This window comes from Ursus maritimus, unplaced genomic scaffold (assembly GCF_017311325.1).
Source record: "Ursus maritimus isolate PB19 unplaced genomic scaffold, ASM1731132v1 scaffold_30, whole genome shotgun sequence".
NCBI classification, from domain to species: Eukaryota; Metazoa; Chordata; class Mammalia; order Carnivora; family Ursidae; genus Ursus; species Ursus maritimus.
In genome coordinates, this window is record NW_024425564.1 from 20949237 (window position 1) to 20965327 (window position 16091).

Consider the following 16091-nt stretch of genomic DNA (forward strand, 5'->3'; position numbering starts at 1 on the left):
TCCTTTACCTTAGATTGAATATTTATATTATTTCTAATGTCCTATTTATAAATAATTCACCATGGAAAATATTATGTATTTTGTTTCTGTACTTACTCAAGTATTTCTTAAGATAATTACCTCATAATGAACTTGCTTGGTTAAAGGGCTTAAGTATCAGTTTTTTGGTAGTAATTTATTTGGGCTTTTTAATGTTTTCTATAACAAATGATGATCCAGTTATCCCAATGGAATATCCAAAATTGTTCCATGTTTTAAGGATACTACATCATTTTTATTTCGTTCAGCTTTGTTGAGGTATAATTGACAAATAAAATTGTGTGTATTCAAAGTATACAAGTGATGATTTGACATATAAATATTTTGCAAAAAGATTAACACAGTCAGGTTAAATAACACATCCACCACTTCATATGGTTACCTTTGGGTGTATGCGGTGAGAACACTTAAGCTCTGTTATCTTAGCAAATTTCAACTACACAATACACATTATTAACCATAGTTATCATGTTATGTATTAGATGCCCAGAACTTAATCATCTTATAATTGAAACCTAGTATGCTTTGACCAGTGTCTCCCCATCTTTCTGTCACCCCCAGCCCCTGGTAACCACCATTCTATAGTCTGTTTCTATGAATTTGACTTTTTAATTTTTGTTTGTCTATTCATTCTAGATTTCACATATAAGTGAGATCATATAGTATTTGTCTTCTGTCTGGTTAATTTCACTTAGCATAGTGTCCTCTATGTTCATTCATATTGTCACCAATATCAGAATTCCTTCTTTTTTTATGACTAAGTAATATTCCACTGTGTGTGTACACCACATTTTCTTTATCCGTTCATCTGTTGACAGAAATTTAGGTGGTTCTTCTATCTTGGCTGCTGTGAATAATGCTGCAATGAACATGGGAGTGCAGATATTTCTTTGAGGTATGGATTTCATTTCCTTTGGACATACACCAAAAAAGAGGAGATTTGGGGGTCAAATGGTAATCCTGTTTTTAATTTCTTGAGGAACCTCAATATTCTTTTCCATAGCAACTTTGCACTTGGATTTATATCCTGATAGTGTACAAGGATTCCCTTTCTCCACATCCTTGCCAACACTTATTATCTGTTGTCTTTTTTATTAAAGCCATTTTATCGTAACAGGTATAAGATAATACCTCATTGTGGTCTTGACTTGCATTTTCCTGATGACTAGTGATATTGAACACCATTAATCATTTGTATGTTAATCATTTGCATGTCTTCTTTGAAAAAATATCTATTCGGGTTCTTTGCCCATTTTTTAATTGAGTTGTTTTTTTGCCATTGAGTAATATGAGTTCCTTATATATGTTGGATGTTAATCCCTTTTCAGATATATGGCTTGCATGTATAGGTTTCCTTTTCCTTTTGTTGATAGTTTCCTTTGTTGTGCAGGAGCTTTTAGATTTGATGTGGTCTTACTAATTGATCTTGGGGTTTTATTTTTGGTGGTTTTTTTTTTTATGCTTTTGGTTTTCACATCCAAAAATATCATAAGCAAGATCAATGTTGAAGAATTTACTCCCTGTGTTTTTTTTCCCCAGTATTTATGTGGTAACAGGTCTTACGTTTATGACTTTTACTTTAATTTTTTGTGAGTGGTATAAGATAGGGATCCAATTTCATTTCCTACATGTGTTTATCCAGGTTCCCAACACCATTTGTTGAGAGACTATCCTTTCCCCTTTAGGTATTCCTGGCTCCTTTGCCAAATATTAGTTGACTGTATACACAGGGATTTGATTCTGGGCCTTCTATTTTGTTCCATTAGTCTATATGTCTATTTTATGCCATTACCACACTGTCTTAATTTCTATACTTTGTGGTATAGTTTGAAAGTGGGAAGTGAGATACCTCTAGTTTTGCTTTTCTTTCTCAAAATCACTTTGGCTATTTCAAGTTTTTTACAGTTACATACAAATTTTAGAACTGTTTTTTCTATTTCTGTCAAAAATACCAATGGAAATTCAATAGGGATTGCATTAATTCTATAGATCCCTTATGGTAGAATGAATCTTAGAAATAAGATATTTCTCTATTTATTTGTGTCTTCTTCCATTTCTTTTATCAGTGTCTTATGGTATTCAGTGTATAGGTGTATCACCTCCTTGGTTAAATTTATTCCTAACTATGCTTTGTTTTTGATGATATTGTAAATGAGATTATTTTCTTAATTTCTCTTTCATATAGCTCATTGTTACTGTATGGAAATACAACTTGCTTTTGTACATTGGTCTTATATCCTGCAACTTTACTAAATTTGTTTATTAGTTATAATAATTTTTGGTGGAATCTTTAGAGTTTCCTATATATACCATCATGTCATCCACAAATAGAAAATTTTACTCCTTCCTTTCTTATTTGGATAACTTTTATTTCTTTTTCTTGCCTAATTGATCTGGCTAGGACTTCCAGTACTACGTTGAATAAAAGTAGCAAGAATGGTCATCCTTGTCTTGTTCCTGACCTTAAAAGAAAAGATTTTGGCTTTTCACCATTGAGTATGTCAGCTGTGGGCTTGTCACATACGACCTTAATTTTGTGAGGTATATTCCTTCTATATTTCTTTTTTGAGAGTTTTAACAAGGAGAGGATCTTAACTTTCATTGATATTTTTCTATTGAAATGATCATATCATTTTTAGTCTTTTATTTTATTAATATAGTGTATCACATTTATTGTTTTGCATACATTAAACCTTCTTACATCCCAGTGATAAATCCCACTTTATCATGGTGTATGATCTTTTTAATGTATTGTTGAATTCAGTTTGCCAGTATTTCATTGAAGATTTTTACATCTATGTTTATCAGGAATAGTGGTCTATAATTCTCTTTTCTTGTTTTGTCCTAGTCTAATGCTTGCCTTGTAAATGAGTTTGGAAGTATTCCTTCCTCTCCAATTTTTTGGAAGAGTTTGGGAAAGATTGGTATTAATTCTTCTTTAAATGTTTTATCGAACTCACCAGTAAAGCCATTTGATCCTGAGATTTTCTTTCGTGGGAGGTTTTTGATTACTGATTTAATCTCCTGATGTATTATTGTTCTGTTCAGATTTTCTATTTCTTTGATTCAGTCTTGGTCAGTTGTATGTTTCCAGGAATTAGCCACTTCTGCTAGCTTGTCCAAATTTTGGTGCATAATTATTCTTGGTGATCTCATGATTCTTTGTATTTCTGTGGTATCAGTTATAATGCCTCCAGTTTTATTTCTGATTTAATGTATTTATCTTCTCTTTTTTTCTTAGTCTAGCTGAAGGTTTGTGAATTTTATCTTTACGAAAACCAAACCCCCCAGCTTTTAGCCTCATTGATCTTTCTGTAGTTTTCCTGATCTCTAGTTCATTAATCTCTTGTGTGATCTTTGTTATTTCCTTCCTTTTAAATTTGGATTTGGTTTGTAGTTTTATTTCTAGCTTCTTGAAGTTTTAAATTGGGATTTTTATCTGTAGTCTTTCTTTTTTCATAGTGTAGATGGTTATTGCTATAAAATTCCCTCTTCGAACTGCTTTTGCTGCATTCCATAAGTTTTTATATGTTGTGTTCCCATTTTCATTTATTTCCAGATTTTTTTTAATTTCCCTTTTAATTTCCTCTTTGACCAAATTGGTTTTTCAAGAGTATGTTGTTTGTTTTCCACATATTTGTGAATTTTCCAATTTTCCTCCTCCTATTGATTTTTAGTTTCATACCATTGTGTTTGGAAAAGAGCCTAGGTATAATTTCAGTTTTCTTAAGTTTGCTAAAACTGTTTTAGTGACCTAACGTGTGATCTCTTCTGGAAAATGTTCTGTGTGTGCTTAAGAAATATGTGTGTTCTGCTACTGTTGAATGGAATATTCTGTACATGTTTGTTAGATCCATTTGGCTCAAAGTATAGTTCATGCTCAATGTTTCTGTATTGATTTTCTCTCTGGACAATCTATTATTGTTGAAAGTGGACTATTGAAGTTCTTTACTATTATTGTATTGTTATCTCTTTCTCCCTTCAGATCTGTTAGTAGCTGTTTAATATATTTAAGTGCTCTGATTTGGGGTGCATATATATTTACCATTGTTATATCCTCTAGATGAATTGACTCTTCTATCGTTATGTAATGACCTTCTTTGTCTCTTGTTACAGTTTCTTTTACTTAAAATCTATTTTGTCTGATGTAATTATATCTATCCCTCCTCTCTTTTATTCTTTTATTTGGATCGATCTCTTTTTCCGTCCCTTCACTTTGAACCTGTGTGTGTCCTTAAAGCTGAAGTGAGTATCTTGCAGGTTATTATATCTTAATACATTCACCAACATGATGCCTTTTGACTGGAAAATCTGTTACATTTAATTTTAAACTAATTTTGGTAGGTAAGGACTTATGAATGCCACCTTTATTATTGTTTTTTAGCTGTTTTATACTTCCCTATTCCTTTATTCATCGTTTACTGTCTTGATGATTTTCTGTAGTGGCACACTTTGACTACGTCATCCCATTGTCCTCTGACCTGCAAGGTTTCTTCTGCTGAGAAATCTGCTGATAACCTTACAAGAATTCCCTAATATGTGAGGTTTTTTTTTTTTTCTCTTGCTGCTTTTAAAATTATCTCTCTCTCTATCTATCTCATTTTAGGTAGTTTTAATATAATGTGTCCTGAAGATGACATCCTTGGGTTGAATCTTTGGGGGAACTATGAGCTTCATAAACTTAGATATCTGAATCTTTTCCAGATTTGAGTTCTTAGTCATTAATTCTTTAAGAAAGCTTTCTGCATCTTTCTCTCTCTCTCTTTTCCTTCTGGGACTACAGTATGCATAGACATTTTCACCTGATGGTATCTCATAATTTACATAGGTTTTCTTCACATTTTTAAAATTCTTTTTCCTTTGTTCTCACCTAACTGGATAATATCAAATGGCCTGTCTTCCTCATCACATACACTTTCTTCTGTTTGCTCAAGTCTACTGTTGATGCTCTCTATTGCGTTCATTGTATTCTTCAAAAACAAGTTTTCTGTTTGGTTCTTTTTATGTTTTATATCTCTCTGACAGTCTTCTTATTTTGCTCACATATCTTTTTTCTTGATTTCATTGAAATGTGTGTTCTTATAGGTGAGTCGGCTTCCTTAGAACAACGATTTTGAGTTTTTATTTAGCAAATCACAGATCTTCATTTCTTTGGGCCCATTTGCTGGAAAATGGTTGTATTCCTTTGGTGGCATTATGTTTGATTTTTCATATTTCTTGAAGTCTTGCATTGCTGTCTTTGGGTTTGAAGAAGTAGTCACCTCCTCCAGTCTTTACTCATTGACTTTAGGAGAGAAATACCTTCTGTCAGCCCTGCTAGGAATTCTCAGGCTTTTTTGGACTTTTTCTATGGATATGCCTGCCTTCACACCTCTTCCTTTTTAGTGGGGTAAATTCTTAAGACTATATGACTTCTCTTGATCCTGCAAGGTCAAGCCAATTTTTAACAGCCTCCCTTAGGGTTGCTTTCCCTAGGATGTTGTTGAATGCTCAAGTTTGTGTGCTTTTTTGCAATTCTGTGAAATTAGGTCAGCTTTTCACATATGTTCACTAGCTGTCTGCAAATGTTTGCACTCTTTGCCCTTGAGAGGCACACAGGGTGCTGATCATGAGGTGAGGGTTATGTGGGTGAGACATGTGGACGATTAAGGGTGCCCATGGGATAACTGGAGAGATCCACAGGTGAGGTGTCCTGAGTAGTTTGTGGACAAGATTCCTAATGGAGACTGCAAAGCAATTAGTAGGATCTGTGTTCCTTTGACTATCTCTAAGCTCTAGCTGTTACTCTTCCCACCCTTCTCTGCCCCTCAGTTTTGCAGCATACTTCAGTATTGTCTCTGGGACAAGAAAGAAGTTGGTCTCTTTGACAGCATCATGCATAGCTGCAGAAGCCAGGTGCTCACTTGCATGCTTTCATTATCCCCATGGACAAAATCATGTACCAAGAGCACTGAGCTGTGCTGCCTTGGAGGAGGGTTGATACGGATAAAATAAAACTGTTCCTCTTACCCTCTTCAGTGGGTCCATTCTTGTTTTGTTTTGTTTTGTTTTGTTTTGTTTTTTCATCCAGTAGTGTGCTAGAACTTCTCCACTGGACTCTGGGACTTCCACAACAATATTCTCATCTGAGGGTAGTTATAAAAATTGGTGTTCTTTAGGGCAAAGATGGTAAAAAGTTCTATTCCACCTTTTTACTGATGTCACTACTCTAAATCCTCCCAACACAATTTGCTGGATTATGCTTCCCTTATTGAAAAATTTGAATGGATAATAAATTCTGTCAATAAGATCATTTTTATTTTTCTTTCCCTTACTAATAAACTTTTTAAGGTGAATCATTGTTCAATGACTAAGCAAAACTTTTTTGTACTAATAAACTTTTTAAGGTGAATCATTGTTCAATGACTAAGCAAAACTTATTTAGGAATGGAAGTTTTTCTTAATTTAGTACTGTACAAAAGTTGCTAACATTTTCCTCAGGTCTGTAATTCTTGTGTGTGTATGTGTGTCTGTGTGTGTGTGGGTGGGTATATATACCCATCATTATTGTTGGGTAGCTGTCATCTGTCAGTCTTAATACACACATATGCAGGTAAAATAGACTTAAAATGGTTAGAAACTCATGTTTTTTCAGTTATTTAGAATAATTAAAGAGCATGGAATTTATCAATTCCTTAGTGATTTTATTTAAATTACCTCCCTCCAAAATTAACCAGAAATCCATCCAGTCTAAATGATTTTCTGAGAGATGTTTTCTGACATAGTTTAAAAATGCTGTCCATGTTTATTACTCTAAGAATTCAATTCTTCTAAAATAAACTTGATACTTAAATTATTTGTCCTAGTGAGATGCTTTTATATATTACCACAGGGATATGTATATTAAACTCTGATTTTTAACCTCTTCTTTGTCTGTGGTTATATCACACTTCTCTGATACCTAAGGTTGTATGTTTGCATTTTTTTCTCTTCTTTCCCAATCTTAACAGAAGAGAAAAGTAATGATGAGCTTTATCACCAAAAAAATTACTATTTTATGTCCTCTTTTCTGAATGATCTTCAGCTTCACAAGGTTTATTGTATATATTTTTTTCTAGCTTCTTTATTTTTATTGTTTTAATAGTAAAAGTATTTCTAGCTAGATACAACTCTGGTCACATGTCATAAGTTTTCATATATAGTGTTCTAATTGCTTCATAAGTATTATTTTTTAAATAATTTATGACCTCAAATTTTATTTCCTCTTGGTCCACAAGTACTAAGGTCCTCAACATGTATCCTTTTAATATAAACTTGTAAAATTTAATAATTATTTCTGCATGCTCTTACCTGAATATGTATTGTACAACTTCTGTTGTATGTAATTCAGTGATTTTTTTTTTCTTTTTTTGTTGGGGAATCCTGATATATGTTATATTCTTATAAATGTGATTTTATATTGACATTATAAAACATTAACAACCTTCTATGAAAAATATATTGGTTTATTGTATTATTTATGCTATCTATATTAGTGAATATCTGGAAATGTGTTGTAGTTACATTCAATGCTTTTTTTGAAATATAGATTTCCAGGAACCACCCATTGCTCTCCTATTCAAAATATCTAAGAATTGGTTCTAGGATTGTCTATTAAAAGCTTGCTTCATGACTCATAGTGAAGCTGGAGATTTTTGTTTGTTTGGTTGGTTGATTTTGTTTTGGTTTGGACATATTTTTTCCAGCAGCTAATGTAGTATTTCCTTCTAAGCAGGATTTTTGGTGAGCAAATGCTTTTAAAAGCCTGTCCAGTGGTTGATTCTCCAGTGGCTGTGTGTGTAAAAGCCTAAAGTTGTAATAAATGAAAATAGTTTAACTGGTCTGCATAAGAAATTTTATAAGACTTAGGGACTGTAGGAGTATGAAAAAAAGAGTTCGTCAGATTTAGAGGGCTCTCTAGTGGGTGGTTGAGAGATGCAGTTTTTAAAGAGGGGTCAGTGGTTCCAGTGAGAAAATGCAATTTGAACAAAGACAAGAAAGGAGTGAAAGAGTTAGCCATGTGGACCTCTGGGGGAATTTGGCAGTGTGGATATCAGATTAACAGATAATCAAAACTATCTTCCAGGCTAAAAGAATAAGTATGCTTCAGAAATAAGAAAAGGCCAGGATGATAGAACATAGTGAAAAAAGGTAAGTGTAGGTGTGAGATAAGGAGAGGTAATGACTCAGCTGATTGAGGGTGACTTGAGGTTATCATGAGAACTTTGCTTTTTTATGCCAACCTAATGGAGAGTTTGAGCAAAAGAGTCATGTGATCTCACTTATTGTAAAAGGATCATGTTAGTTTATGTGTTGGGGACGGATCAGAGTGGAGTAAGAGTAAAGGTAGGAAAATCTGTAAGACTACTGAGAAATCCAGGAGAGCAATAATAGTGGCTCAGATTGGGACCATGGCAAAGAATTATGTGATAAGTACTCAGGTTCTGTTTTATTTTTTTTTCAAAGTATATCCAGTAGAGTTTCTGAATAGTTGATATGTAGTCAAGAGGAGCTATTAGAGGCAATACAGATCTTTACAGTTGAACCAGCCCTTCATGACTGCACTTGACCTTTCTGTGACCATATGGCTTGTTTTGATGCTGTGAGTGGACATACTTCATGTCTTTCTGAGAGCTTAAGAACCTGTCATGTTGCCTCATGTTCCTTTTTCCCTCTGCTTTGACAATCAGCAGTATCCCAGAGCACGTACTTGATCGACATGGGCACAAAGTGAGAATGATGACAATATTGTGTAGATTCCTCAGGGGACAGTTTAACTGCTGTGCCACCCAGGCGCCCCTACCTTTCTTTTTTAAACTAGCAGTTGTTAACCAGTAATCATTTGGAAAAGCATATTACGTATTTAATGAGTATCCCAGGATATGAAAAGATGAGAAAAAATAGAACGTTAGTAGCATGTGTTGGATACTACCAGCTGTGTTTGACAAGTTACTACAAAAAGAGATGAACTTAAAAACAATCAGCAAGCAGAGATAAAAGGGGATGAAGAGGGTGGGAAAATGTGGAGACTTATAAGGTTGGAATAGGTAACTGTTTTTCACCACCTACCAGTACAAAGTAAACTTGAGAATGTCTTTGAGCAAAGAAAGCCTTTTAGCAAGGATCAAAGCAATGGAAGCCCCTCATTCCTATTGTTACTACCTCTGGGTAGATTATGGTGATGCTCGGTTAATGTAGCAGAAAAATGGCTTAAGAAGAAGATGTCACTTTCCCACCAATGCTTAATGAGCTCAAGGCACCTGCAATTAAGTCATGTCTCAAAAAGAACTGTAAGTATGGTTATTGGCACACGAAACTGACTGGAATCAAATAAATACAAAGCTGCCTAAGTTTCTGAGACAGTTGTACTGCCAAAAAGAGCTGCTAACCTAAACTAAAAAAGACTCTAATCATTTCAGACCTAAAATAACCCTAAGGCCCCAAGGATCAGGAAGCAGTTTGACAAAGCTGCTTAGTCTCCAAGGAGGGCATATTCTCTAAAGCTCACTTCAGATATAACTAAACAGAATAATGACACAGAAAGGAACTCCCAGAAAGTGGAGCCAAGAGTCATGGAGAACAACAAGCAGGGGGAACTTATCCCATGAAGCAGAAATAAAGTCTAATCAATAATTGTTCCCTACAACAAAAGAAATAAAAATTTTCAGCTTCCTGAAGGGTTTTAGAATGGTTCTAGACCAATGATTGCCATCTCTCTTTTTGAATGGAAGTATTTACTATGCTTCTATATCTGTTTCCCCATCATATATTGCATATGTGGGGTAGTTAGTAACTTTACTGTTGTGTTAATAGGTATTCACTCAAAAAGAGTTACATTCACACCTAATATACTGGTTACCTGGCATCACCTCTATCTATTGTATACACCACTGTACATTACCCAGAGATCTGGAACTATGGATGATATGACTTTGAGAGGGGGTAAGTGTATTTTACATACTGAATGATGAATGAACCAAACATTTGGTTTACTAGTTTAGTTGACTAAAATGGCTAACTGTTGTAGTCATTAGAGGTGTTCACAATTCTTCTTTCTCTTTTGGTGTGGTAGGGTTGTCCTTCTCCACCCATTTGAAATTGGGAGTAATTTGGTGATCTGCTTTGGCCAGTGATATATAAATATACCTCATATGTATAATATCTAGGTAGAGATTTGCAAGCCAATATATATTTTCCCCTGTGCCTTAATAACTGGGAATTTTTCCATACAATGGCTTCTCCATGAGCTTGGGTCCAGAAGGAGGATGACAATGATGCAGAACAAATCCTTCTGGTCCCACCTGTGGCAACCCAAATGGAAATGTAGCATAACAGGGAAACTTTGCTATTATAAGCCATTGTAATTTGAGTAGTGCTTGTTACTGCATTATAACATCCTGAATAATATAAGAGTCAAGGATAACTTTAAACATTCGGCTTGAGAAAATAAAAAGTTGATCTTGCCATCAACTAAAATGCATAAAGATGTGGAGAAACAGGTTTAAAGGGGAAAATCATAGGTAGGTGTTTCTTCAAGTGGAGATGTACAGTAGGCATTTGGATGTGTATGTCTGATATTTGTAAGACAGGTTTGAGCTAGAGCTATAAATTTGGGTATTATCTCCTCTATTAACTGAGATCAATAATGAAAGGTGAAAGCAAAGAGAAGAGAAAACAAGGATGGAGTCCTGGAGCACTTCACCATTAAGAAGTAAGAGAAAAGAAGAGGCTAAAGTAAAGGGAATTGAGAATTTTCACCATAGATATAGGAAGAAAACTAGCAGTGTCCTGGCAACCAAGTAAAGAAAGTGTACAAAGAATGAGAGAGTGCTCAATTATGAAAAACATTTCTACTGAATGAGGTAAGATGAGGATTGAGAATGGATCATTGGATTTAAGAATATGGAGGTGGGGTTATTGTTGGCCTTGGTGAGAGTAGCTTCCACTTGGTGAGAGTACAGGTGTGAAATCACAAGTAAAGTGGGTGTCGGCAAACATTGGAGGAATTCGTGATAGCAAGAAGAGAAATTTCTTCCAAGGAGTCTTGTAATAAAGGGTAGCAGAGATGTGAGGTTATAATGATAAGGAGAATGGAGTTTGGAGTAATTCTTTTCCAAGATGGAGAAACAATAGCAGATTTGTATTATTAAATAGAGAGTTAAAAATGATAATTTAGAAAAGGGGAAAAAGCTGTCGGAAGCGGTATCCTTGACAGAGGATGTGATCTAGTGCATAAATAAGGAGATCAACTTCAGAAGACTATGGTGCCTTCATCTTTGGTAAAGGCTGAAAGGAAGCATATCTGGGGGCAGGTGCTGGTAGGTCGGTAGATAGGGTGGCAAGAATTTGTGGTGGTGGTTCTCTTCAGATTGCTTCAATTTTCCTAGTGAAGTAGAAAAACAATTTATCAGTTGAGAGTGAGGCTAAGGGAGAATATGTTGCAGGTTTTGTTCCTATTTCATAGAAGCGTCTCTTCTAAAATGTTTTCAGAATACAATTTTTGGGCATCTTTCTTGGGCAGATCATGCTCATATAGATAACTTCTAGTTTTATATGTGATATCACATATTTTTTATTATTTCTTCAGTGATTTTAGTGGTTAAAATTATGTTCGTTGTTTCAGCATTTGATTGTAAGAGCAACTTGAGTTCATAGGAAAAAATGTGGGAAATATAGAGTAATATTAGAAAAAAGTAAATTATGAAATTTATTATTGCCCACAGATAGCCATTATCAACATATCTTTGTGTGTGCTTTCAGATTCTCCCTATGCAATGTGTGTTTTCTATACCTAGATCATAGGATTGTTTATGCTCCCCATTATATTTTGAACATTTCCTTGTATTATTTTATTATTTGAAAATGTACTTTAATGGATATGTCATATTACATTATGCATTGCATTAGTTACAGGGTGCCCCTGAATCATATCTGAGCTATCTGAGCTATGTTAATCAATGGAGTCTAATACTAGCATGAGATAGGCAATAAATCAGTCAAACAACACTTTCCAGGTAAAAAATATATAACTTATACGTGCTTATTATAGAATAAAAGTGACAGTTCAAAACATAAGGAAAATGATAAACTATTTAATATACCATGTTAAAAAAGAAAGAAATTTACAGATTAAACTACATAGAAATATAGAACTTCTATATGCCAAAAGATATATTAAAGCAAACTAAACAACTTACAACCTTGGTATATTTTGGTGACATATCATATATGCAAGGTTTTACTGCACCTAATATATAAAGAGCTATTATAAATCAATAAGAATAAAGGAGTTGCAATGGTAAAACTATATATTTTCATTAATCATGTAAAATAAATGACATTTCTAATGAACTATTTTTTACCTTTTCAGGTAAGAAAATATTTTTACTACTGAAGTACACTACTAGCAACAGTCTGGAGAAAGAGGTTATCTCAATTACCATTTGTGTTTGAAACGGAAATTGGTACATTTCTGAAATCAAATTAATACAAAATAAAATTTTAATGTGGTACCCTTGATTTAAAAATCTCACTTCTAGAAATTTATTTTTTTCTTTCTCTCATCCTTCTTTCTTTCCTTCAATCCTTCCAGTATTTCTTCTTTCTCTATCTCTTTCTTCTTTTTGTTTCTTTCTTTCTGTCCTCCCCTTCTTTCTCTCATTAATTTGCTTAGCCAGTATTACAGCTAATACATTTCCTCCATCATCCCTATTATTCCTCACAATAGCCCTGTGAAGTGGACACTGAGAAAGCCCCACATGAGAGGTTGGTTGGAACTACTTTGGTGCCTTCATGAAGAGAACTGTTAAGAAAATCATGCTGAGGCGCCCAGCTAGCTCAGTTGGGAAAGCATGCAACTCTTGTTCTTGGGGTTGTAAGTTAGAGCCCCACATTGGGTGTAGAGATTACTTTAAATGAATAAATAAAAACAAAAAACAAACAAGCAAAAACAAGACAATCATGCTACATACTCACATTGAACACAGAATGAGTTGAACTGAAGCAGAACAACCAATGCCATTTAAGGAGAGGCTTAATTAAAAGTATATGGTCAGTTGGTGCATTAGTTAGTAATCTGTCTCTTGGAGCCTCAGCTGATACCCATTCAGGCTCTCTTTCTGACTAAGCCCTCACATCCCATGTGGTCAGCTTAGGACTTGATGATCCCTACTGTGACCTAGCCTTTCTTCAGGACTCAGGTGGACAGGATGCATCAGATATTCAGATATTATCTCTACTCATGCAACCTGAAAACCATATATATGGATTATGTCATTGAATTAGAAGATACTCTTTAACATGTCTCAGAAGGCTGAGTCACTCATTCAATGTTTCACAGGTAGTAAGTTATAGAGGACGATTTCAACCCAGGTCTAACTCAGAGCCCTAGCTCTTAACCACTATGCTGTACTATATCATTCATCAACCCACTTATTACATAATTACTGAATTTCTAGTATGACCTAGATATTGGAGAGGTTATCCTTAAAGAATTTATACTACTTTAAGAATGAACTTCTGCTCCTTCCAGGGTTTCAACAGATTAAGAAAATCAGTAAGGGAAGGGGCTCTAATTTCTGATCTATCCTGCTGCTGCAAATATCCTCATTGGCCAAGATCAAGCAGACCCTGTAGCCAACAGAGCTCTGTTGTTCAAGGTCACAAGGCCAAGGTCTCACTGTATAATGCAAATATTTGACCCTATTTAAAAAATTGGAGGCATTGGTGGAATAGGTAAGAAGTTAATTTGTGGGGTTGGGGGAGGGGAGTTGAAATTTTCCTGGATTCCTGGAGGAATTACCCAGAGTTATCTCCTTCACCTTTGAGTATATCTGCTTCCTTCCCACCTCCACTCCTTATCAGTCACAAAAATAAAAATCTATGTAAATGCACTGTATTTAAAAGAAAATATTTTGGATTTTAAAAAACAACAAGGCTTACTTTATCACAGTCAATAACTAGTTAGTTAGGACTTACCATTTGTCAAGGCTCTGATCTACTATATTTAGCAGGTCTTCATAAAGATCTCAGACCCAGTAAGAGCTCTTTTCAAGGTCTTGGAAGGTATTCCTGATAGTAAGCACTGTCATTTAAAACAGTAATTTTCCCATTCCTTGAGGTGATTAAGATTAAGCTAGATGGCCAACTGGAAGTGATACAGTAGAGGGGATTTGTGCTTCCCGTAGATGGCTGGGCCAGATGTCGTGTGTGTGTGTGTGTGTGTGTGTGTGTGTGTGTGTGTGTGTGTGTGAATTCTTACCAACTAAAGTATATAGAAAAGACCATTTTGGAGACATCTATAAATAAGCACTTATAAAATGGAAATGCCATAATGTCAGCAAGGCTCTGTTCCCTCTGCTTATCCAAGCATTATCAGTTGATTTATTTAATAAAATTGAAGACCAAGAAAGACTGGAAATATAGCTTCCAATAGAATGCTCTCATGCTGTGATTGTTGAAGTGATAAGTAATTTGCTTTTAATGCTAGCACATACCACTTAGCACCATCTTTAACTGAAGGAAGAAAATCACTCATTTTTTATCCACTTGCTCCACTGACACTTAGTGTAATCTATCTGTTGTCACTGAGCTTAATACAAGGAACATTTAATAGATCTTACTTTCAAATTTACAGCAACCACTTAAATTTTTAATTCCTTCTTATTTATATTTTTATTCCTTAAAAGAATTTAATTCCAAATGGAAAATCTATTTAGGTAATAAGAACACAATAGGTAAGAGCAAAAACAATATGCTAAAAGGATTTTTTTAACTTACAGTTTTCAATTGCAGCCATATGTTGTATTGTGTATTATTTCTCTATGTGAGAAAATATCAATGTGAATGACACACATCAATTAGTAACCATAATCCTAGAAATAAAGTTACCAATGAAATTATTAAACAAACACGCATGGGTTTATAGATAAAACAAAACTTGTTTTACTAACAGATTCTTGAAAAATAATTATGAGCATTATAAATTATCCTCAGTACACTGAGGAAAACTAATGACTGGATTCACAGAGATATATGTATCTGTGAATACATACATGTATACACAGTCCCCCAGATATATATATCTGTGATATATATTTATGCATATATCACAGCCACCCAGAAATCTATTTGAATTTAACATACCACTTTGCACTGCATATAAATATGTGTACACTGTTAAGAGGATATTATACTAGGATCCCACATGTTAGAACTCTGTTTTTATAAACCATCTATTTATAATGACCATTCTATCTCTCATTATCTATGGAATTCTTACTTGTAGTTTATAAAGGGCCACAGAAGATGAAAGGAATTGACTATAAGAATTAAAAGTTCCTTTTTTTCTTTTTTTAAATTTTTCCCTTAAGAACCTAACCATACATGTACATCCAAAAAAAAATCTACATTAAATAGGTTATCTCAATGCCAATGCAAACGCAACTTCAGGTAAGATAGTGCCAAATTCTTCTTTCAGTATTGGACTGAATTATAGCACTGAGCCCATGAATATTCAATAAGAAGAGAACTCTTGAAAAAACATGTTAGTCAATCTCTACCCAACACACACACACACACACACACACACACACACACACATGCACACACACAGCCTGTTATAAAAGTGTTAGAATGACTCATATACTGAATCTATTACTTAATGCTTAATGCTCAGTAAGATAAGTTCAATGGCAAGGAAAACAAACCCAAAGCAACAAGAGCAAGAAAGCACTACAGACTTCCATTTTAAAATACTGAACAACTCATGTGTTGCAATAATGTAGTAAGAGACTCCTTGGATTACGAAATATGCCGTGGCCGTGAGCTTCCTTGGGGAACCAGAAAATACTGCTTTTCTTAATTATACTAGTCCTTCCATTGGGGCCACCAATTCCTAAAGGAAACACACAACAAAGAAAAGTGTTTTGTGTTGTTGTTGCTGTTCTCTGTATTGTTTGTTCAGTTCACTGTTCCACAGTACATTAAATATAAAGTTAAGTGAGACTTGACCTATGACTTTATTCCTTCATGCA